This window comes from Gopherus flavomarginatus (genome assembly GCF_025201925.1).
Source record: "Gopherus flavomarginatus isolate rGopFla2 chromosome 13 unlocalized genomic scaffold, rGopFla2.mat.asm SUPER_13_unloc_1, whole genome shotgun sequence".
In the NCBI taxonomy this organism is placed as follows: Eukaryota; Metazoa; Chordata; order Testudines; family Testudinidae; genus Gopherus; species Gopherus flavomarginatus.
In genome coordinates this window covers 3,767,444-3,789,742 of record NW_026114609.1, presented here as the reverse complement: position 1 = coordinate 3,789,742, position 22,299 = coordinate 3,767,444, and the positions used below count along the sequence as shown (strand labels likewise).

Below are 22,299 nucleotides of genomic sequence, written 5' to 3'. Positions count from 1 at the left end.
CACAGCACAGGAAATTTCCCACCTACAAGGCAGGTGATGACACCGAGGCCTTCTTGGAAAACTTTAAAAGAGCCTGTCTTGGGTACAGCATCCCCGAAGACCAGTACATGGTAGAATTAAGGCCACACCTCAGTGGACCTTTAGCAGAGGTGGCAGCTGAAATGCCTAAGCAGCAAATGAATGACTATAAACTTTTTCAAACCAAGGCCAGATACAGGATGGGGATAACCCCAGATCATGCCCGTCGGCGCTTCAGAACCCAAAAGTGGAAACCAGAGGTGTCATTTCCCAAACACGCCTACTACATTGCAAAAAACTATAAGGCCTGGATAACAGGAAACAACATTCAAACCTTGAAAAAACTAAACCTCCTCATACAAATGGAGCAGTTCTTGAATGGTGTTCCTAAAGACATCACACGGTACATACAAAATGAAAACCCCAAGAATATCGCTGAGGCGGGGAAGATTGCAGCCAAATGGATGGAACTGGCAGAAAGCAAGAAAGCTACTGTCAAGGCAAACGATTACCCCAGGGGGCACACAGACCATAAACCCTACAACCGAGGACAGCCAAAGACCCCACATACCACCCAAGTAAAGCCACAGATACCCTACCCTTCAACCTCACCAGTCTCCAGTAACTCACCTCGGCCCAGTGACCCATCACATGGAAGATGCTTTAAGTGTAATGAACTGGGACATATCAAGGCCAACTGTCCCAAGAACACCATGCGAGTGCAATTCATTACACCACCATCACACCAAATATCCCCAGGCCCGCATGCCTCTCAAATACCCTTCAAGCGAAGGGAAAATTTCAGAGTGGGCGGAAAGAAGGTTACTGCGTGGAGAGACACGGGGGCACAAGTGTCAGCTATCCACCAATCCTTCGTTGACCCCAAATTCATCAACCCAAAGGCCAAAGTTACAATTTACCCCTTCATGTCACAAGCTGTAGACTTGCCTACAGCTCAACTGCCTGTCCAGTACAAAGGCTGGTCAGGAATGTGGACTTTTGCAGTCTATGACAATTATCCTATCCCCATGCTACTGGGGGAAGACTTGGCCAACCAGGTGAGGCGGGCCAAGAGAGTGGGAATGGTTACACGTAGCCAAACCAGGCAAGCTTCCAGACCCATTCCTGTTCCTGAACCGTCCACAGAGGCCCCGTCTGTGTTACCAAAGACCCAGACAGAGGTAGTGGACCCGGATTCCATGCCAACCACTGAAACAGCCACAACACCTCCAGTCCCAGGCCCGGAACTGGAACAGCAACCAGCACCAGCAAGTGCAACCCCATCTTCAAACTCAACGCCAGAGGGCGCCAGCGAGCCAGAACTGGCAGAAGCAACAGACAGCCATACCCAAAAGGCTCAGCCAGAGCCTGAAATACCCTCAGGTGCACCAGCGGAGAGCGGTTCACCAGCAACGGAAACAACCCCATCACCTACATCGCTTCCAGAGGGACCAAGCCCAAGCCCACAGTCTGAGGAAGAACTGGTGACCCCAGCCTCAAGGGAACAGTTCCAGACTGAGCAGGAAGCGGATGACAGCCTTCAGAAAGCTTGGGCGGCGGCACGGAGCACCCCACCGCCTCTCAGCTCTTCTAATCGATCCCGGTTTGTTATAAACCAAGGACTTTTATACAAGGAAATTCTTTCTGGTGGACACCGGGAAGAATGGCAGCCGCAAAAACAGTTGGTGGTTCCAACTAAGTACCGGGGGAAGCTCTTAAGCTTAGCCCATGATCATCCCAGTGGCCATGCTGGGGTGAACCGAACCAAGGACCGGTTGGGGAAGTCCTTCCACTGGGAGGGGATGGGCAAGGACGTTGCCAAGTATGTCCGGTCTTGTGAGGTATGCCAAAGAGTGGGTAAGCCTCAAGACCAGGTCAAGGCCCCTCTCCAGCCACTCCCCATAATTGAGGTCCCATTTCAGCGAGTAGCTGTGGATATTCTGGGCCCTTTCCCAAAAAAAGACGCCCAGAGGAAAGCAGTACGTACTGACTTTAGTGGACTTTGCTACCCGATGGCCAGAAGCAGTCGCTCTAGGCAACACCAGGGCTAACACTGTGTGCCTGGCCCTAACAGACATCTTTGCCAGGGTAGGTTGGCCCTCCGACATCCTTACAGATTCAGGGTCTAATTTCCTGGCAGGGACCATGGAAAAACTGTGGGAAACTCATGGGGTGAATCACTTGGTTGCCACCCCATACCACCATCAAACCAATGGCCTGGTGGAAAGGTTCAATGGAACTTTGGGGGCCATGATACGAAAATTCATCAACGAATTCTCCAATAATTGGGACCTTGTGTTGCAGCAGTTGCTGTTTGCCTACAGGGCTGTACCACATCCCAGTTTAGGGTTTTCACCATTTGAACTTGTGTATGGTCACGAGGTTAAGGGGCCATTACAGTTGGTGAAGCAGCAATGGGAGGGGTTTACGCCTTCTCCAGGAACTAACATTCTGGACTTTGTAAGCAACCTACAAAGCACCCTCCGACACTCTTTAGCCCTTGCTAGAGAGAATCTAAAGGATGCTCAGGAAGAGCAAAAGGCCTGGTATGACAGACATGCCAAAGATCGGTCCTTCAAGGTAGGAGACCAGGTTATGGTCTTGAAGGCGCAACAGGCCCATAAGATGGAAGCATCATGGGAAGGGCCCTTCACGGTCCAAGAGCGCCTGGGAGCTGTAAACTACCTCATAGCATTCCCCAATTCCTCACTAAAGCCTAAAGTGTACCATGTTAATTCTCTCAAGCCTTTCTATTCCAGAGACTTACAGGTTTGTCAGTTTACAGTCCAGGGAGATAATGCTGAGTGGCCTGACGGTGTCTACTACGACGGGAAAAAAGACGGTGGCGTGGAAGAGGTGAACCTCTCAACCACTCTGGAACGTCTGCAGCGGCAGCAAATCAAGGAGCTGTGCACTAGCTTCGCCCCATTGTTCTCAGCCACCCCAGGACGGACTGAACGGGCATACCACTCCATTAATACAGGTAATGCTCACCCAATCAGAACCCCACCCTACCGAGTGTCTCCTCATGCCCAAGCTGCTATAGAACGGGAGATCCAGAACATGCTACAAATGGGTATAATCCGCCCATCTACCAGTGCATGGGCATCTCCAGTGGTTCTGGTACCCAAACCAGATGGGGAAATATGCTTTTGCGTGGACTACCGTAAGCTAAATGCGGTAACTCGTCCGGACAACTATCCAATGCCACGCACCGATGAGCTATTGGAAAAGTTGGGACGTGCCCAGTTCATCTCTACAATAGACTTAACCAAGGGGTACTGGCAAGTACCACTAGATGAACCTGCCAAGGAGAGGTCAGCGTTCGTCACCCATGCGGGGGTGTATGAATTCAATGTCCTTCCTTTCGGCCTTCGAAATGCACCCGCCACCTTCCAGAGGCTGGTAGATGGTCTACTAGCTGGACTGGGAGAATTTGCAGTTGCCTACCTCGATGACGTGGCCATTTTTTCAGACTCCTGGCCCGAACACCTACTACACCTGGAAAAGGTCTTTGAGCGCATCAGGCAGGCAGGACTAACTGTTAAGGCCAAAAAGTGTCAAATAGGCCAAAACAGAGTGACTTACCTGGGGCACCAGGTGGGTAGAGGAACCATAAACCCCCTACAGGCCAAGGTGGATGCTATCCAAAAGTGGCCTGTCCCACGGTCCAAAAAGCAGGTCCAATCCTTCTTAGGCTTGGCCGGATACTACAGGCGATTTGTACCACACTACAGCCAAATCGCTGCCCCACTGACCGACCTGACCAAAAAGACCCAGCCAAATGCAGTTAAGTGGACTGATGAGTGTCAAAAGGCCTTTACCCAACTTAAGGCAACGCTCATGTCTAACCCTGTGCTCAGGGCCCCGGATTTTGACAAGCCATTCCTAGTAACCACAGATGCATCTGAGCGTGGTATAGGAGCAGTGCTCATGCAGGAAGCAACAAATCACAACTTCCATCCTGTCGTGTTTCTCAGCAAAAAACTGTCTGAGAGGGAAAGTCACTGGTCAGTCAGTGAAAAGGAATGCTATGCCATTGTGTACGCCCTGGAAAAGCTACGCCCATATGTTTGGGGACGGCGGTTCCAACTACAAACTGACCATGCTGCACTAAAGTGGCTTCATACTGCCAAGGGGAACAACAAGAAACTTCTTCGTTGGAGTTTAGCTCTCCAAGATTTTGATTTTGAAATTCAACACATCACAGGAGCTTCTAACAAAGTAGCTGATGCACTCTCCCGTGAAAGTTTCCCAGAATTCAGTAGTTAAAAAGTTTTCTTAAAATGTAGAAGTCTGTTAGTTATATACTTAGTAGTATATGTAAAGGTGCATGTGTTGTATTAATCTGTTTATTTTCAAGTTCTAGAAGGAAATCGCCGCCAGTGAGCTTCCCCACTGTCTGCAATTTGGGGGGCGTGTCATAAACAGATAGCTAAGGGTTAATGTCTCTTTCACCTGAAGCACCTGACCAGAGGACCAATCAGAAAACCGAATTTTTTCAACTTTGGGGTGGAGGGAATTTTGTGTCTGAGGTCTTTTGTCTTTGTTTTCTGCCTGCCTGCTTTCTCTGAGCTTTGGAGAAGTAGTTTCTTTTTTCTAGTCTTCTGTTTCCAAGTGTAAGGACAAAGAGATCAGATAGTAAGTTATATGGTTTCTTTTCTTTGGTATTTGCATAAATATAAGTGCTGAAGTGCTTTAATTTGTATTCTTTTGGAATAAGGCTGTTTATTCAATATTCTTTTAAGCAATTGACCCTGTGTTGTATCATCTTAATACAGAGAGAACATTTGTACTTATTTTTCTTTCTTTTTATATAAAGCTTTCTTTTAAGACCTGTTGAAGTTTTTCTTTACTTCAGGGAAATTGAGTCTGTACTCACCAGGGAATTGGTGGGAGGAAGGAATCGGGGAGATCTGTGTGTTGGATTGCTAGCCTGATTTTTGCATTCCCTCTGGGGGGAATAGGAAAGTACTTTTTGTTTCCAGGATTGGGAACAGAGAGGGAGATTCACTCTGTTTGGGTTCACAGAGCTTGTGTCTGTGTATCTCTCCAGGAGCACCTGGAGGGGGGAAGGGAAAAAGGATTATTTCCCTTTGTTGTGAGACTCAAGGGATTTGGGTCTTGGGGTCCCCAGGGAAGGTTTTTCAGGGGGACCAGAGTGCCCCAAAACACTCTAATTTTTTGGGTGGTGGCAGCAAGTACCAGGTCCAAGCTGGTAACTAAGCTTGGAGGTTTTCATGCTAACCCCCATATCTTGGACGCTAAGGTCCAAATCTGGGACTAAGGTTATTACAACAGGCCAGTAGGAGCTGGGAAAATTAAGCCCTCATGTTTCTGCCTGGTTTAAAACCAGGGACTTTTTGTGTGTTAGACAAATGTGAAAACCACTACACTACAGAAACTCTGTTGCAGTGCTCTTCCCCTCCCTTCATAAGAATGGCCATACTGGGTCAGACCAAAAGTCCATCCAACCTTGCATCATATCTGCCAACAGTGGCCAATACCAGGTGCCCCAGAGGGATGGAACCTAACAGGTAATGATGAAGTAATCTCTCTCCTGCCATCCATCTCCACCCTCTGACAAACAGAGGCTAGGGATCCCACTCCTTACCCATCCTGGCTAATAGCCATTCATGGACTTAACCTCCATTAATTCATCTGCAAAAAGAAAGAGGAGTACTTGTGGCACCTTAGAGACTAACAAATTAATTTGAGCATAAGCTTTCATGTTCTAAAACCCACTTCACTGGATGCATGCAGTGGAAAATACAGCAGGAAGATAGGTAGATAGATATACACACAGAACATGAAAAAATGGGTGTTGCCATACACACTATAACGAGAGTGAGCAGTTAAGGTGAGCTATTATCAGCAGGAGAGAAAACCTTTTGTAATGATAATCAGGATGGTCCATTTCCAACAGCTGACAAGAAGGTGTGAGTAACAGTAGGGGGACAAATAAACATGGGGAAATAGTTTGACTTTGTGCAATGACCCATCCACTCCCAGTCTTTACTCTAGCCTAATTTAATGGTGTCCAGTTTGCAAATTAATTCCAATTCAGTAGTCTCTCGTTGGAGTCTGTTTTTGAAGGTTATTTGTTGTAATATTGCGACTTTTAGGTCTATCATCAAGTGACCAGGGAGACTGAAGTGTTCTCCAACAGATTTTTGAATGTTATAATTCTTGACATGTGATTCGTGCCCATTTATTATTTTACGTAGAGACTGTCTGATTTGGCCAATGTACATGGCAGAGGAACATTGTTGGCACATAATAGCATATATCACGTTGGTAGATATGCAGGTGAATGAGCCTCTGATAGTGTGGCTGATGTGATTAGGTCCTATAATGGCGTCCCCTGAATAGATATGTGGACAGAGTTGGCAACAGGCTTTGTTGCAAGGATAGGTTCGTGGGTTAGTGTTTTTGTTGTCTGGTTGCTGGTAAGTATTTGCTTCAGGTTGGGGGGATGTCTTAAGCAAGGACTGGCCTGTCTCCCAAGATCTGTGAGAGTGAGGGATCGTCCTTTAGGATAGCTTGTAGATCCTTGATGATGCGCTGGAGAGGTTTTAGTTGGGGGCTGAAGGTGACGGCTAGTGGCGTTCTGTTACTTGCTTTGTTGGGCCTTTCCTCTAGTAGGTGATTTCTGGGTACTCTTCTGGCTCTGTCAATCTGTTTCTTCACTTCAGCAGGTGGATTTTCTAGTTGTAAGAACATTTTATAGAGATCTTGTAGGTGTTTGTCTTTGTCTGAGGGGTTGGAGAAAATACGGTTCTATGTTAGAGCTTGGCTGTAGACAATGGATCGTGTAGTGTGTCCTGGATGGAAGCTGGAGGCATGTAGGTAAGTATAGAGGTCAGTAGGTTTCCAGTACATGGTGGTGTTCACATGACCATCGCTAATTAGCACTGTAGTGTCCAGGAAGTGGATCTCTTGTGTGGACTGGTCCAGGCTGAGGTTGATGGTGGGATGGAAATTCTTGAAATCATGGTGGAATTCCTCAAGGGCTTCTTTTCCATGGGTCCAGATGATGAAGATGTCATCAGTGTAGTGCAAGTAGAGTAGGGGCGTTAGGGGATGAGAGCTGAGGAAGCGTTGTTCTAAGTCAGCCATAAAAATTTTGGCACACTGTGGGGCCATGTGAGTACCCATAGGAGTGCCGTTGACTTGAAGGTATACGTTGTCCCCAAATGTGAAATAGTTGTGGGTGAGGACAAAGTCACAAAGTTCAGACACCAAGTTTGCCGTGACATTATTGGGGATACTGTTCCTGATGGCTTGTAATCCATCTTTGTGTGGAATGTTGGTGTAGAGGACTTCTGTCTCCATAGTGGCCAAGATGGTGTTTTCTGGAAGATCGCCAATGGACTGTAGTTTCCTCAGGAAGTCAGTGGTGTCTCAAAGATAGCTAGGAGTGCTGGTAGTGTAGGGCCTGAGGAGGGAGTCTACATAGCCAAACAATCCTGCTGTCAGAGTGCCAATGCTTGAGATGATGGGGCATCCAGGATTTCCAGGTTTATGGGTAGACGACAGAATACCCCTGGTTGGAGTTCTAGGGGTGTGTCTGTGCAGATTTGTTCTTGTGCTTTTTCAGTGAGTTTCTTGAGCAGATGGTGTCATTTCTTTTGGTAACTCTCAGTGGGATCAGAGGGTAATGGCTTGTAGGATGTGGTGTTAGAGAGCTGCCTAGCAGCCTCTCGTTCATATTCCGACCTAGTCATGATGACGACAGCACCTCCTTTGTCAGCCTTTTTTATTATGATGTCACAGTTGTTGCTCAAATAAATTTGTTAGTCTCTAAGGTGCCACAAGTACTCCTCATTCTTTTTGCTGATACAGACTAACATGGCTTCCATTCTGAAACCTGTACATTTATCTAGTTCTCTTTTAAACCCTGTTATAGTCATACCCTTCACAACCCCCTCAGGCAAGGAGTTCCACATGTTGGCTGTGTCTGTGTGAAGAAGAATTTCCGTGTATTTGATTTAAACTTGCTGCCTATTAATTTCCTTTGGTGGCCTCTAGGTCTTATATTATGGGATCAAGTAAATAACTCTTCCTTATTCACTTTCTCCACACCACTCATGATTTTATATACCTCTATCATATCCCCTCTTAGTCTTCTCTTTTCCAAGATGAAAAGTTCTAGTCTCTTTAATCTCTCCTCATATGGGACCCATTCCAAACCCCTAATCATTTTAGTTGCCCTTCTCTGAACCTTTTCTAATGCCAGTAAATCTTTTTTGAAAAGAGGACACCACGTCTGTACACAGTATTCAAGATGTGGGTGTACCATGGATTTATATAAAGGCAGTAATATATTCTCTATCTTAGTCTCCTTTTTTTTAATGATTCCTAACATCTTGTTTGCTCTTTTGACTGCTGCTGCATACTGCGTGGTTGTCTTCAGAGAACTATCCACGATGATTCCAAGATCTCTTTCCTGATTAGCTGTAGCTAAATTAGCCCCCATCATATTGTATGTATAGTTGGGGGTATTTTTTCCAATGTGCATTACTTTACTTTTATCCACATTAAATGTCATTTGCCATTTTGTTGCCCAATCACAGTTTTGTGATATGTCTCTGAAGTTCTTCACTGTCTGCTTTGGTCTTAACTATCTTGAGCAGTTTAGTATCATCTGCAAATTTTGCCACCTCCCTGTTTACCCCTTTCTCCAGATCATTTATGAATAAATTGATTGGATTGGACCTAGGAGTGACCATTGGGGAACACCACTAGTTACCCCTCTCCATTCTGAACACACCGATGGGCGAACCTGGAGAGAGAGGTGGCAGCCCTTCACAGGTCAGCTGGTAGAGCAAAGGACTGGAGCCGGCACTCAGGAAGTCATCCTGACGTTACCTTTCTGACTCCAGCTTGAAGGAGAGCTTCTTTTTCTTCCCCTTGCTGACAAAGAGCAAGAGAAGAAAGAAAGGTCAGGTGGGCCAACTCGGTGCACAAGTCCACGCTGTCTTTTCTTGCTTGGGAGCCTGAAATGAGGGACTCGTGGTGGGTAAAGGCACTGCTGTGCTTCCAGAGAAAAGCCCACTGCTGCGCACAAAGAGCATGCCAAAGCATAGGAGTGAACCAGGGACCTCTAGATTGTCAGTCTAACACTCTCCCAACTGAATTAAGTCAGTACCCTAATGGCACTTTTTGGGCCTGCTGCTTCTCTGTCCGGGATGTTTTTGTCAGCCCTGGCACACAAAAAGGGCATCATTGTGAGCACCCACGAAGGCAAGATGAATTTTTGCCTACCTTGCTCAGCTTGACTTGCTTCCTCACCCCATTCCTGCCTGAGATCCTGGGTTACCTGGTGGTTGAAGATGGTCCATTGTCTCAAGCGGTGCCAGAGTCTGACACAGTGCTCCTGGGCAGCCTTTGCTCTGCACATGCTGGCCGTGCACAAATACAAATACTTTAAAGCGCCTGTCAGTAAGTGCTGGGGACAGTTGCTCGCCTTCAGAGGAAGCTCCCTAAAATTGGCCTATCACACCCAGTGGTACATTGACCTCTGTTCAGATTGAGCCAAAGGAGAGGGGGGACTCTCTGCTGTGGCTGCCGCTGCTGTGAGGGCAGCCATTGTTGCGGATGAAGCCATCCTGCAAGCACCTTCCACCTAGCCACCCACTGAAAATCCTGTAGGGTGTAAGGTGGGAATAGAAGAACACTTGGGGGGGGAGCTTCCTAAACTCTTAATCAGCAGGTAAGTATGGCCAGTGGTCTGTGATGGGATGTTAGATGGGTTGGGATCTGAGTTACTATACAGAATTCTTTCCTGGGTGCTGGCTGGTGACTCTTGCCCACTTACTCAGGGTTTAGCTGATCACCATATTTGGGGTCAGGAAGGACTTTTCCTCCAGGGCAGGTTGGCAGAGGCCCTGGAGGTTTTTCATCTTCCTCTGCAGCATAGGGCATGAGTCACTTGCTGGAGGATTCTCTGCAGCTTGAGGTCTTCAAACCACAATTTGAGGACTTCAATAACTCAGACACAGGTTAGGGGTTTGTTATAGAAGTGGATGGGTGAGATTCTGTGGCCTGCATTGTGCAGGAGGTCAGACTAGATTATCATAATGGTCCCGTCTGACCTTAAAGTCTATGAGTCTATGAGTCTACTCCTCCCCCTTCTGCCACCATCAGCCATCCCATACCCGGTGCTGCATCCAGTGGGGTCAAAAAAAATACGGCCATATCGGAAGAGTCAGCTGGGTTCTTTGCGGTTGCCCCACCATTCCCCTCGGGCCTGAACTGCCCTCCAGCTCAGCCACTACTGAAAATTGAAACACAAAAAAGTAGAGCTGTACAAGGCTTCAAAGCCCACCAGGCCCAACCCCCTTCAAATATGGCAGAAAAGCCGCACTTCTCCTGACTAGGTAGGGACGTCCTATTGCCCCACAAGAGGTGGAAGGCCATCGTGTTTGGTCTCAGCAGCACTCGTGGAGCTGGGGGAAACACATGGCTGAGGAAATTCCCCACAGATGGGTCTTGAGCGTTACAACCTTGTAGGTAATGACATGATCCACTTATGCTACCAGCCAAACCATTCCTCACAGGCCAGCAACCATTTCTCCCAGTTTGCATTTCCCACCATGTCCCCAACCGAATGCTAGAAGGCCCAGCCATCAGCCTGCCTACCCTCCTCTTCCGCCCTTACTGATAGAGGGAAGTATTGAGCCTCCCTCCCTTAGGCCTGTCAGCATTCTTAGGGACACCAACACCGCCCAAGTGACTTTGGGCCAGAAGATCAATCAATAGGTCTGCCTCCTAGGCCAGGCTGCAGCCCAGCTTCAGGACTCAGAGGAAATGCAGCTCGTATCCCTACCTACAGGACTCCAGGCACGGCCAGGCTTCTGGATCAAACGTCCCCTCTTGTGCTCAAGTCATAATAGCTAATGGGGAAAAAACAGGCTTTCATGGCCTTTCAGAAAGCAAGATATAGTCTTGGAAGACCCAGCAGGGTTAGTGGCACAGGAATAGTCCTCAGATCCCACCAAGACTTCAACTCAGATTGCAGGATTCAAAGTCCTGAGTGCTGACCCTTACACCATGGGACCAATAGGGAACCCCCAGACCTCTGCTGAGTTCTGGTGTGGATGACCCCATGCAGGCAGGCCTGCATTTACTCACCAAGTTGTCATGCAGCAGTTTGCTGCAGTTCCCAGAGGCCTTTCTTTATCCAGACTGAGAGCCCATTGGGCATGTGAGGAAGTTGCCCCTTCAGTCCTAGGCAGTACATGGGCCCTTCCTAGAAAAGGCCAAGTCCTGGGGAAGAAAGGTGATATCAAATAGCATCCTGCAAAGATGCCTTCTTTCACATTGAGGGGAATGTTTCCCTTTTCAGTTGACCAGGAAATTGAACCCTGGACCCTCAGATTAAATGTCTGATGTGCTACCAACTGAGCTAGCCAGGCTCACATGTGAAAAAAACAAATTTAGTCCACAAGAGAAACTAGTCATGAAAATGAAGACACGAAACAATACAGAAAACCTGGTACTCTCGCTCTCTTAGCAGTCCTAGCCCCAGCCTGCTCCTCCATCCGGTGCCCTGAGACCTTATTCTTTTTTTAGTTAAATATCAAATCCAGGAGAAAACATAGTTTTACAAAGCAAAACGAAATCACAAACAGAAATGTCATTGGAAATACAAAAATAAAAAAGGAAAATGAAATCCCCATCACTTTATCATGTCGGGGCCATTCTTGTATCAAGAGCACTCTTTAAGGTCCCTGTGTGCTTACGAGAAATCTGGAGCAACTCAAACCACAGCCTGAACATGAAACTCAACTGTTCCCAGGTGCCGCAGTAAGACCCTTTCCTTGCTGTGACATTGCACTCCATAGGATTTTATGAAAATATGCTAATGAGTGTGAATATAATGTAATTGGAATATGCTCCATGCAAAAGGTCTCTTGTAAGGTAGCATTACAAAGCTTATAATCTACTGTGTGTGTTCATCCTATTTGTATGAACCGATCATTCCTGTATCTTAAACTAGAAATATGAAATATAACTCTGAGGTCCTGTAGTAATGATGCAAATTGTGAGCCATTAATATTGGTTTGGACTCTTGATGGCTCCCATTAACAAGGACAATAGACTGGAGATGGCTCTGTCCTGCACCATCTGTGAGTCAGGCCAGGAAGAATGAAGTCTTGGGGTCTCACAGGACACGCGACCATGTCACCTGGTACAGGAATCCATCTTAAAACTGGGGCTCTTCCCCAGGAGACAGACAAAAGATTCCTGCCTTGTACTAAAGCTGTATAAGGGAGTGGAACAGAAGAAAGGTGGCTGCAGTCATGATAAATCCCCTAGCTACCACCTGAGCTGGAACAAGGACTATACCTGGTGAAAAGATCGGGCCCAGACAAGAAATAAGTCTAGTCTGCAAAAGAAGCTTATTGGAAGATCTCTGAGGGTGAGATTTGATCTGTATTGAGTTTCATACTGTATTAGGCTTGGACTTGCATGTTTTTGTTTTATTTTGCTCTATGGGGAATACAAATGGCACGGAGAAGGAAAAGATAATGCCTTAGAAAAATCTGTGTGTGTGTTAGATGGCAGGGGGAGGGTGTCTAGAAACCATTCTCCTCTAGTTCCTTTTCTCTGATTTCCTGTAGAAAATCTGAAGCAGAGAACAAACCCATTCCCTTCTCTGAGGCTTGAATGCAGGACTTTCAAATTATGAGACTGATGTGCTGCCAATTGCGCTAAGAAGGCTTGGAAAAGTCCCTTCCAACCCTAAAAATCTATGATTCCAAAAGCTTTAGGCTCAGTGCATATAGGACCCTGCTACAGCAATGACTGGGGCACGGAAGGAGCCAGGGATGTGCTGGAAGAAGGGAGCTCTGGTGACCAGAGACTTTTCCTGGCAGCTTTCACAGCAGCAAAGAAATCAATTCATGCTGCCAGTGGACAATCTACTGGAACTAATGGCAGCACAGGGGGGATGTTTCCAAGCTGTGCACCTACTTCCACATTTTAGAACTTACTCTCCTTTTCCTAGTAGGGCACTTTCCATGGGAATTAAGCAAAGCAAGTTGGGGAAACTACACAAGGAATAGAAACCAGGGCTCTAGATAAGGGTGGAATTCGTAATCCCAGCAGTATCCCCCACTGCACTAACCTGTTCCACCAGTGCAGGTGCTTCTTAGACAAAGTTGGGAAGCAGGCAGTTATCAGTCTCTGTGGGTTACATCTTTGCCTGGCGATTGTAAGGCTGATGCATCAAACCTAACTCAAGATGCGGCTTTTCAGCCATGAGACTCCAGTACATTTTAACTGGAAGAAAATTTCCTCTATTCTGGTTTAGCCCCATTTAACTCCTTCTGCCCGTCTTCTCCCCCCAGCCTCCAGTCTCTGTCCTTCCCCAGTGGGGCCATGCAGAGAGGAGCCCCAGCCAGTCTCTGTCACAAAGTCTGTACCCCATAAAGGGAGAGAGGGGTCTCTCTAAAACACTGATATCGGGGAGGGGAGGGATGTCTGTGATTAGGGGGAGAAAGGATGGAGAATTAACAGTGGGGCCCAGAGAGATTCTCCCAGATTGGGGAGATCCCCTGCTGCCCCCCATCAGCCAGCTGTGGGAAGAACAACTTGGGATTGCTTGGGGAAGCCACCTTTAAAAACACAAGTGAAACATGCTAGTTACATTTTAATAAGACCAAAGCCTTCTCAAACCCAGGGTCATGATCACTGGAATGATTTTGTCCTGATTTTTTACTGGCTGCAGACACAAAGTGAGTCAAATTACAGTTTCCGTTTGGAGTCAGTGCACACACATGAATCTGGAGGCTTTTAATTCCTTAGGTTCTGCTGCCATTTCATTTCTGTCCTGTTCCAAGATTTATTGTTGTGCAAAGCAACGTTAGGCCCTTGGGAGTGTTCCCTCTGGTCCCGCCTGCTGCCCCCTGGGCAATTTAAAAGGGCCCAGGGACCCCTGCCACCACCAGCAGCAACACAAGGGAACTAAAGCGGCATCCTGCCCACCCTTGCTCCATGTGGCACACCACTCCCGGAAGTGGCTGGTACGTCCCTGTGGCCCCTGGGGTGGGGGGGTCTCCACGTGCTTCCACCACCCCAAGTGCCAACTCTGCCAATTGTGGCAATGGGAGCTTCAAGGGTGGAGTCTGCGGGCAGCCATGCTCAGAGATGCCCCCGGCCCTCCTGCTTAGGGGCTGCTGCCAGAGGGGGGGTGCAGGTTGCTTTCGGGAGATGTCCGAGGTAAATGCTGCACCCCTCACCCGCTCCTGCACCCCCAACTCCAAGCCAGACCCCACACCTGCACCCAGACTCCCTCCAAGAGCCTGCCCCCTGCATACCCTCCTGCAGCACAACCCCCTAAGTGACCCCAGATCTTGCACCCAAACTCTTTCCCAGACTCCAACCCCTCTCCCTCCCACACCCAAACTCCCTCCCAGAGCCTTAGGCAGGTGGGGGGGAGGGGTGGGGCAGGACTTGGTCCCATTCTCGGCACCACCAAAAATTATACAAACCTGCCACCCCTGTCCAGCCCAACCTTCTGCTGATGCACCTCAGCCCACACCCATGCAGGGTTTGAAGCTTCCATTGCTTAAATTCCAGTACACTGAGGGATTTCAGCTCCACTTTGCCCACAGGGAACCTTCACCCCACTAACAACCAGGTTCTTGTCCATGGGATCACTGTTAGGGGGTCTGGGTCCCTCGGTGTCTTTTCTCTCTCAATGACAGGTCAGAGTGCAATAACTGGGGCATCAGAGCACCCAGGACCTTCTGTGGGGCTGCCATTCCCCTTCCCCTTCTGTGGTCTCATCTGTCATTGACTCCAGCCTTTTTTCTATCCATCGTCAGCACCTCCCAAGCAAGCTGCACTCACCTCAAAAAGACATAAAGTCCTGTGGCACCTTATAGACTAACAGACGTATTGGAGCATAATGGAGCATAAGCTTTCGTGGGTGAATACGTGCTTCGTCGGATGCATGTGGCGGAAATTTGCAGGGGCAGGTATAAATATGCAGGTAAGAATCAGTCTAGAGATAAGGAGATTAGTTCAATCAGGGAGGATGAGGCCCTCTTCTAGCAGTTGAGGTATGAACACCAAGGGAGGAGAAACTGCTTTTGTAGTTGGCTAGCCAGGCATAGAATTCCCACTCCGTTGATCTGATGAAGTGGAGATTCAACCATCAAAGCTTATGCTCCTGTGCATCTGTTAGTCGATAAGGTGCCACAGGACTCTCGCTTTTTACAAATCCTGGTTAACGCAGCTACCCCTGTGACACTCAAAAAGACAGTGTCCCCTGTTGGGTGTACATCACTGACCTCTCTCCTTTCTGAGCACTGACTGCCCCTCTGTTTCCTTGCCTCTCAGTCTGAGCAGATGGGACCTTTCCCTCCAGTGCTGGAGGATTCGCCCTTCTCATCTACCCATGTCCCAAGCAGCACAGTGAGAGGGAATCTTAAATGTACCAAGGTGACTTAGGAGCAGAACCCCCCCCCGCAGACCTTCCATGCAATTGGCACTTGCCCCTCACTGAGCAGGACTGAAACTGGTGCAGGGCGGACTGGTGGGCCACATCCCCTCTGGGCATGAGCAAAGAGTAGGGTGAACAAAAGAGCATGGAGATACTGGATATTGAACCCAGGACCTCATACATGCAAAGCATGTGTTGTACCACTGAGCTATATCCCCAAATATGCGATATTTGTTATGGGTTATACTCAGAGCCCTCCTGTTCTCACTGCAGCCAGTGACCTATAAGCTTCACGAGAAGCCCATTCCCCTCTCTGAGGGCCAGGCCTGCTCTCCTGGAGGTTACTTGTTCATAGGGGTCACTTTTCAGCAGGGCCAGATTCTATGTGTGGGGCAGAGAGAGTTTGTGCCCTGGACTCAGGGGGCAGATATACACTCAGCCCTCTCCCCTGCATTGGGTGGTGGGGATGCTGCAATCCCCTGCTGCAAGGTCATGGTGGGGGATGCTGTGAACAGCTCAACACCTAACCTTGGTGGCAGAAGTGGGGTGGGGAGTTCTAGGTGTTTCCACCTGCCTGTGAAGTCCAGCTTTCCCCAGGACATTCACTGCGGTGCAGTTGGGTCACTGTTTCCATGGCTGAACAGCAAAGAATCACTCCCAGTTTCCCTTCTATCCGCAGCAGGATTAGCCTGTGTCAGTGGTTAATGAGGTGGATCTAGTTGTAGATTGTTATTCATTCCCCACCTTGACAATTCACACAGTCCCTTTCCTACTCAAATCCCCAGCACCTCAGTGATCCTGGTAGCAGAGGTTGGGGCCTGAGACTTTGAGGGTCCTTTCTACCCTCCACCTGGAGTGAACTCAGCTTTTCCCCCATCCCAGACAATCCATGAAATAACAACAGGGGCATAAAGAAAGAAGAGAGGGAACATCTTACTGCCAGGGCTGGATGTGCCCAGGGCCCCCTGCTTGTCCATTGTCTCCATGGAATTTGGCCCCCTGCTTTGCACAAGGGACAGAGAAAGATCTTGCTGTTCCTGTGGCTGTGCAAGGATAATTGTGTTTCTGTATGAAAGAGAGGAGGGAAATGGCCCCATGATGAGACAATATCCTCAGGATTAAGACCTAAGGACTCAGGCTGAGAACTGATTTAACTCCACTCATCTGGGATTTAACAAATTGTCTTCCATGGAGCAGGGCCAGTTCCAGTGTTTTTGCCGCCCCAAGTGGAAAAAAAAATATAAAAAAGCTGCAATCAAGAGCAGCTCTACCTCTGCTGCTTTTGGCTGCAAGTCCTTCCCTCCGAGAGGGATTGAGAGGGCCCAACTGCCGCAGAAGCCTCCCCATTCCATTGGCCGTCCCAGGTACCCACTTGCTGCGCTAGTGCCTGGAGCCAGCCCTGCCATGGAGACACTGGGAAGATGGGGGAATCAGGAAAAAAACAGAGTCTTGTTTACATTGCAAGTGAAGAATAACTGAAGCTTTTTTGGTTTAAAATCACTTTTTCCTGACTGGGAATTGAACCCAGGCCATGGCAGTAAAAGTACCAAATCCTAAGTACTAGACCATCATGGAGCTGATGACGCTGTTTTTCTTCTCTCTTATACTACACTTTCTTAGGCTGCTTTCTATCCACTTTCTGACACTGCTCCATTGTCCACTCCCTGAGGGGTTAAGAACAGAGAGTGCAGGAACCCCTGTACTCAGGGTCACAACCTCAGCCCAACACAAGCCACTGAAACAAACTCGAATGATGTTTCCTCCAGCAGGATCACAGAGCCACGCAAAAAAAACCCAGCAGAAACAATCCTCCTCTGCCTTCATTTACTCCATTGCAACCCTCTCAGCAGCCAACTCTTGCAGGAAGGACACTGAGCTGATAGGAGCTCTGGCATGGAGACCAAGGAAGGGGTGTTGCTCCCCCTCGCTGTGAGCTGATCACATTCTGACTCCATGGAACGGGGCTCTGAGCTTTGCCATCTTGTGAGTTCTGAGCGCTGAGCCCCCTGGACCCTTCTGCTGAGACCATGGTGATTGCACAACAGCTGCAAGGCGTTTTTCCCTCTCCTTGTCCTCCTCGGCTTCCCCAGACTTTCCCCACAAATGATTCTATCAGGCACTGGAGGGATCTAAGCACCTGCAGGTTTCCCTCACTCACCTCTTAAGGCAAACAGTGATTCCCTTCTCTGACACTCCTGGGTCTGGGCTTCTTTTGAGTTTTTCTCCAGGGGACCTGATTCCATGTGAAAATGTGTGTGTGTCATGTGGGGAACTCAGACTCAGACTCTCCCCCACTAGAAGAGTCCAACAGCACCTCCCCTTGGTGGGAGAATCCTAAATTCCACCCACCCCCCTGGTTGCTCTGACCAGCTGATGGCGGCAGCATGCTAAATCAACCCCAGCTCTCTGGTCTAGAAAGTAGCATCTAACCAGCCTTGTGACAGCTCCGGTTTGCTTGCTGGAGACATAACAAACCAGGAAAGAAGTGAAATGTCAGACAGAGAAACTCAGCTCACAAATAAACACCCTCAGGGACTGAGGGATTGAGAACTGGTTAAAAGATAGGGAACAAAGGGTAGGAATTAATGGTAAATTCTCAGAATGGAGAGGGGTAACTAGTGGTGTTCCCCAATGGTCAGTCCTAGGACCAATCCTATTCAATTTATTCATAAATGATCTGGAGAAAGGGGTAAACAGTGAGGTGGCAAAGTTTGCAAATGATACTAACCTACTCAAGATAGTTAAGACCAAAGCAGATTGTGAAGAACTTCAAAAAGATCTCACAAAACTAAGTGATTGGGCAACAAAATGGCAAATTAAATTTAATGTGGATAAATGTAAAGTAATGCACATTGGAAAAAATAACCCCAACTATACATACAATACGATGGGGCCTAATTTAGCTACAACGAGTCAAGAAAAAGATCTTGGTGTCATTGTGGATAGTTCTCTGAAGATGTCCACGCTGTGTGCAGAGGTGGTCTAAAAAGCAAACAGGATGTTAGGAATCATTAAAAAGGGGATAGAAAATAAGACTGACAATATATTATTGCCCTTATATAAACCCATAGTACGCCCACATCTCGAATACTGTGTACAGATGTGGTGTCTTCACCTCAAAAAAGATATTCTAGCACGAGAAAAGTTTCAGAAAAGGGCAACTAAAATGATTAGGCGTTTGGAGAGGGTCCCATATGAGGAGAGATTAAAGAGGCTAGGCCTCTTCAGCTTGGAAAAGAGGAGACTAAGGAGGGATATGATAGAGGTATATAAAGTCATAAGTGATGTTGAGAAAGTGGATAAGGAAAAGTTATTTACTTATTCCCATAATACAAGAACTAGGGGTCACCAAATGAAATTAATAGGTAGCAGGTTTAAAACAAATAAAAGGAAGTTCTTCTTCACACAGCGCACAGTCAACTTGTGGAACTCCTTGCCTGAGGAGGTTGTGAAGGCTGGGACTATAACAGTGTTTAAAAGGGAACTGGATAAATTCATGGTGGCTAGGTCCATAAATGGCTATTAGCCATGAAGGGTAAAGAATGGTGTCCCTAGCCTCTGTTCATCAGAGGATGGAGATGGATGGCAGGAGAGAGATCACTTGATCACTGCCTGTTACCTTCACTCCCTCTGGGGCACCTGGCATTGGCCACTGTCGGTAGACAGATACTGGGCTAGATGGACCTTTGGTTTGACCCGGTATGGCCGTTCTTATGTTATTATAAGGCACCTTCTACACAGCGACTGGGCAGATGACTGACTTTAAATCTAGCTAGCTCTGTTGGTAGAGCATGATGCTCTTAATCCCACCATCATAAATTTAAGCCCCACGGTGGGTGGTAGCGACAGCCCTTAGGTGTCACCCTTCTGCTAATAGTCACAGATCCAGCTGAAACAAACTCTCTATGCTCTTTGGCAGGTCATGTTTCTTCTTCTCTCTGAGCTTCACTAAAACATGAAGAGAGAACAAACTGACATTTGCATCCTATGTTAAGAGAGTATTTTCTCGTCTTCCATTGTACCCCAGGCAAGAAGAGGGGATAATAACCAGTTAACGGCTGATTGCAGAGGGAAAAATTTGGTCTTTATAAATAGGACAATGATCATTTGGTCTCCATGTCCACTGATGGTAGGACAAGAAGTAATGGACTTAATCTGCAGCCAAGGAGATTCACGTTAGATATTGGGAACAGCTTTCTAACTCTGAGGGTAGTTAAGCTCTGGAATAGGCTCCCAAGGGTGTCTGTGGAGTCTCTGTCCTAGGAGGCTTTTAAGAACAGGTTGAACAAACCTCTGTCAAGGATACTCTGCATATACTTGGTCCCCTAGACAACCTGCTCTGGCTCTGCTTCCCTCCTTCTGCTCCCTGCCTGGGCCGACTGCTTTAGGCAGTTGATCCCACATGCCCCCAATGCATCATCTCTGCTTGGCTCTGCTTCAGCAGTGAGAGCTGGACTTCATGACCTCTCCAGGGCCCTTGCAGCCGTACAGCTCTATAATTTGATTCCATCGCAATACAATATAAACAACAACAAAAGTGGAAACACCCCAATCTAACATCTAACAATTCAGCATGAACTGACATTCTACAGCACAAAGTGACAACACGTAGGAGTGCAAAGCCCGACAATTCAGCACCATGCAAATGAACGCCCCAGGGGGCAAAATGACGCACTGCAAAAGAGCTCAGCTCAAACCAGTGCAACACAAGCCAGTGCAAAAACCATACAACACGAAACAATGCATCAGAGTGCAAAGGGACACTGTGCAAAACAGCTCAGTGTGGAACAACGACACAGTGCAAACCCACACAACAGAATCATATAGAAAGGTAGGGCAGGGAGGGACCCTGAGAGTCAGGACCAAGTCTCCCTTGGCCATCCCTGACAGGTGTTTGAAAAACAAGGAAACAAAGGGCACCACAAACTTATGTTTTTTGGATGAGCAAAGAAAAGGGAGTAGCATTGTCCCCCTCGGGTAGCCCCTGTTCAATTCCAGGTCAGAAAACAAAACTCTTCTGCAAGAATATCCAAAAAATATTGTGTTTCACTTCACTTCATAAGTACAGTTGTGTGGCAATTAAATGATGACTCTAAAGTTTCCTAAAAGTGTGGGAAATATGGATGTATCTGAGGAAATGGCTTGGAATGAAGGAAGACAAAAACTGATGGGTCGAGAGAACAGGCCCTGTTTCCCCCTGGTTTGGAACTTCTCTCACAACTACTGGAAGAGAAAAGCTAAGCAAATGGTGTTCTATTGTTGCAAAGGAGATTAAAGTGAGGCCATTTTCTGCAGATAGAATTAAATGGTCATGTCAGGAGTGGGATTTGAAACCATGTCTCCATGCAGAGACCAGAACACCCAATGGATTGGTAAAAAGATACTTTTAGCTAGCACTTTAGACCAGTCCACCATCCTGATGCTACAAAGAATGTGACTTATCAACCCTAGTTTTCATTAATAGTTGATGAACTCTTTAGGGAGGTCACGATGGCACATCTCTTTCAACTCCTAGAGACCTTCTACAGCACAGCTGATTTTTAGACACACTCACCCGGACCTAAAGTTACACGTTTCCTAGAGCTCCATGAGTTCTGCGGTGTTGGAATCTCCCTGTTCACTTTTTAAGTGAACAAAAGATGGGTGCTGGCATTCTGAGAGAGTAATGGTGAACCTCAAAATCCTGCCCTGTGCACCAGCCAGTTAAGCAACCAGCACCCACAACCTCTACTATGATAGCATCCTGTCTGGGAACAATTCGCTTACCAACAGCTGGGGTGTGAAATCCTCATTTCTTTGTTGTTCTGTCATTGTAGCCCCCACTTTCCTATTGCTTGTCTGTATAATCTCTGTCTGGTTCTGTAACCGTTTCTGTCTGCTGTATAATTAATTTGTTTTGTGTAAACCAATTAAGGTGGTGGGGTATAATTGGTTAGAGAATCATATTACAATATGTTAGGATTAGTCAGTAAAATGATTGATTAAGATAGAGCTAAGCAGAACTCAAGTTTTACTATATAGTCTGCAGTCAATCAGGAAGTAAGGGGGGGAATGCGAATGGGAATTGGGATAGGGGAATTGGAATTATGTTTTGCTAAGGGGGGGAATAGGGACAGGGAAGGGGAACGGGGTCACAGGCAAGCCTCTGTGGTGTCAGTGCTGGGAAGGGGGATACTGAGGAAGGAAACTGGAATCATTGCTTGCTGGAAGTTTACCCCAATAAACATTGAATTCTTTGCACCTTTGAGCTTCATGCATTGCTGCTCTCTGGTCACGTGAGAAGGACCAGGGAATGGGAAGGTGATGGGATAAACCCTCTAACAAGTACGTCTTTCAGGGTGTGAAACCCCCCAGAACCAGTATAATTAAGCTGAACTAAGCCATGGTTAGATAGTGCTAAATGAAAGGAAAGATTGTTTTGTCAATGTAGCTATTACAGGGATGGAAAACCCTTCTGGCCCCTGTAGCAACTGTATACTCCACAGTGCTACAACAGTATTATAAGAATAGCCAGCCTCAGAGGGCAACAAGATCTGGCTCCATGGATGCTCAGGCACGAAGACAGCAGCAATGAAAATACACTAACACTTCCGTAGTTGACAAGATTCAAACCTGCGTGGGGAGACCCCAATGGATTTTTAGTCCACCGCCTTAACCACTCGGCCACAACTACTTGATAGACAGGTGCTGCCCTACACGATGATTCTGTTCTCACAGAATTGTCACTTCAAATGGCTCAGACCAACTTCCCCCAGCACACTCACTGCTGTGCATTAGTGTAAGTGTGTCCATGGGGAACAGCAAGAGTTCCTGCCCATTTCCCT

The 22,299-nt window shown here is 47.4% G+C and overlaps 1 non-coding gene across 1 annotated transcript; it reads right to left on the bottom strand.

Annotated features, from left to right (window-relative positions):
* Positions 1 to 22,066: 22,066 nt before the first annotated feature.
* TRNAF-AAA (transfer RNA phenylalanine (anticodon AAA)) lies at positions 22,067 to 22,148 on the bottom strand. The gene has a single exon. It is a non-coding gene; the product is annotated as a tRNA-Phe (tRNA).
* Positions 22,149 to 22,299: the final 151 nt, after the last annotated feature.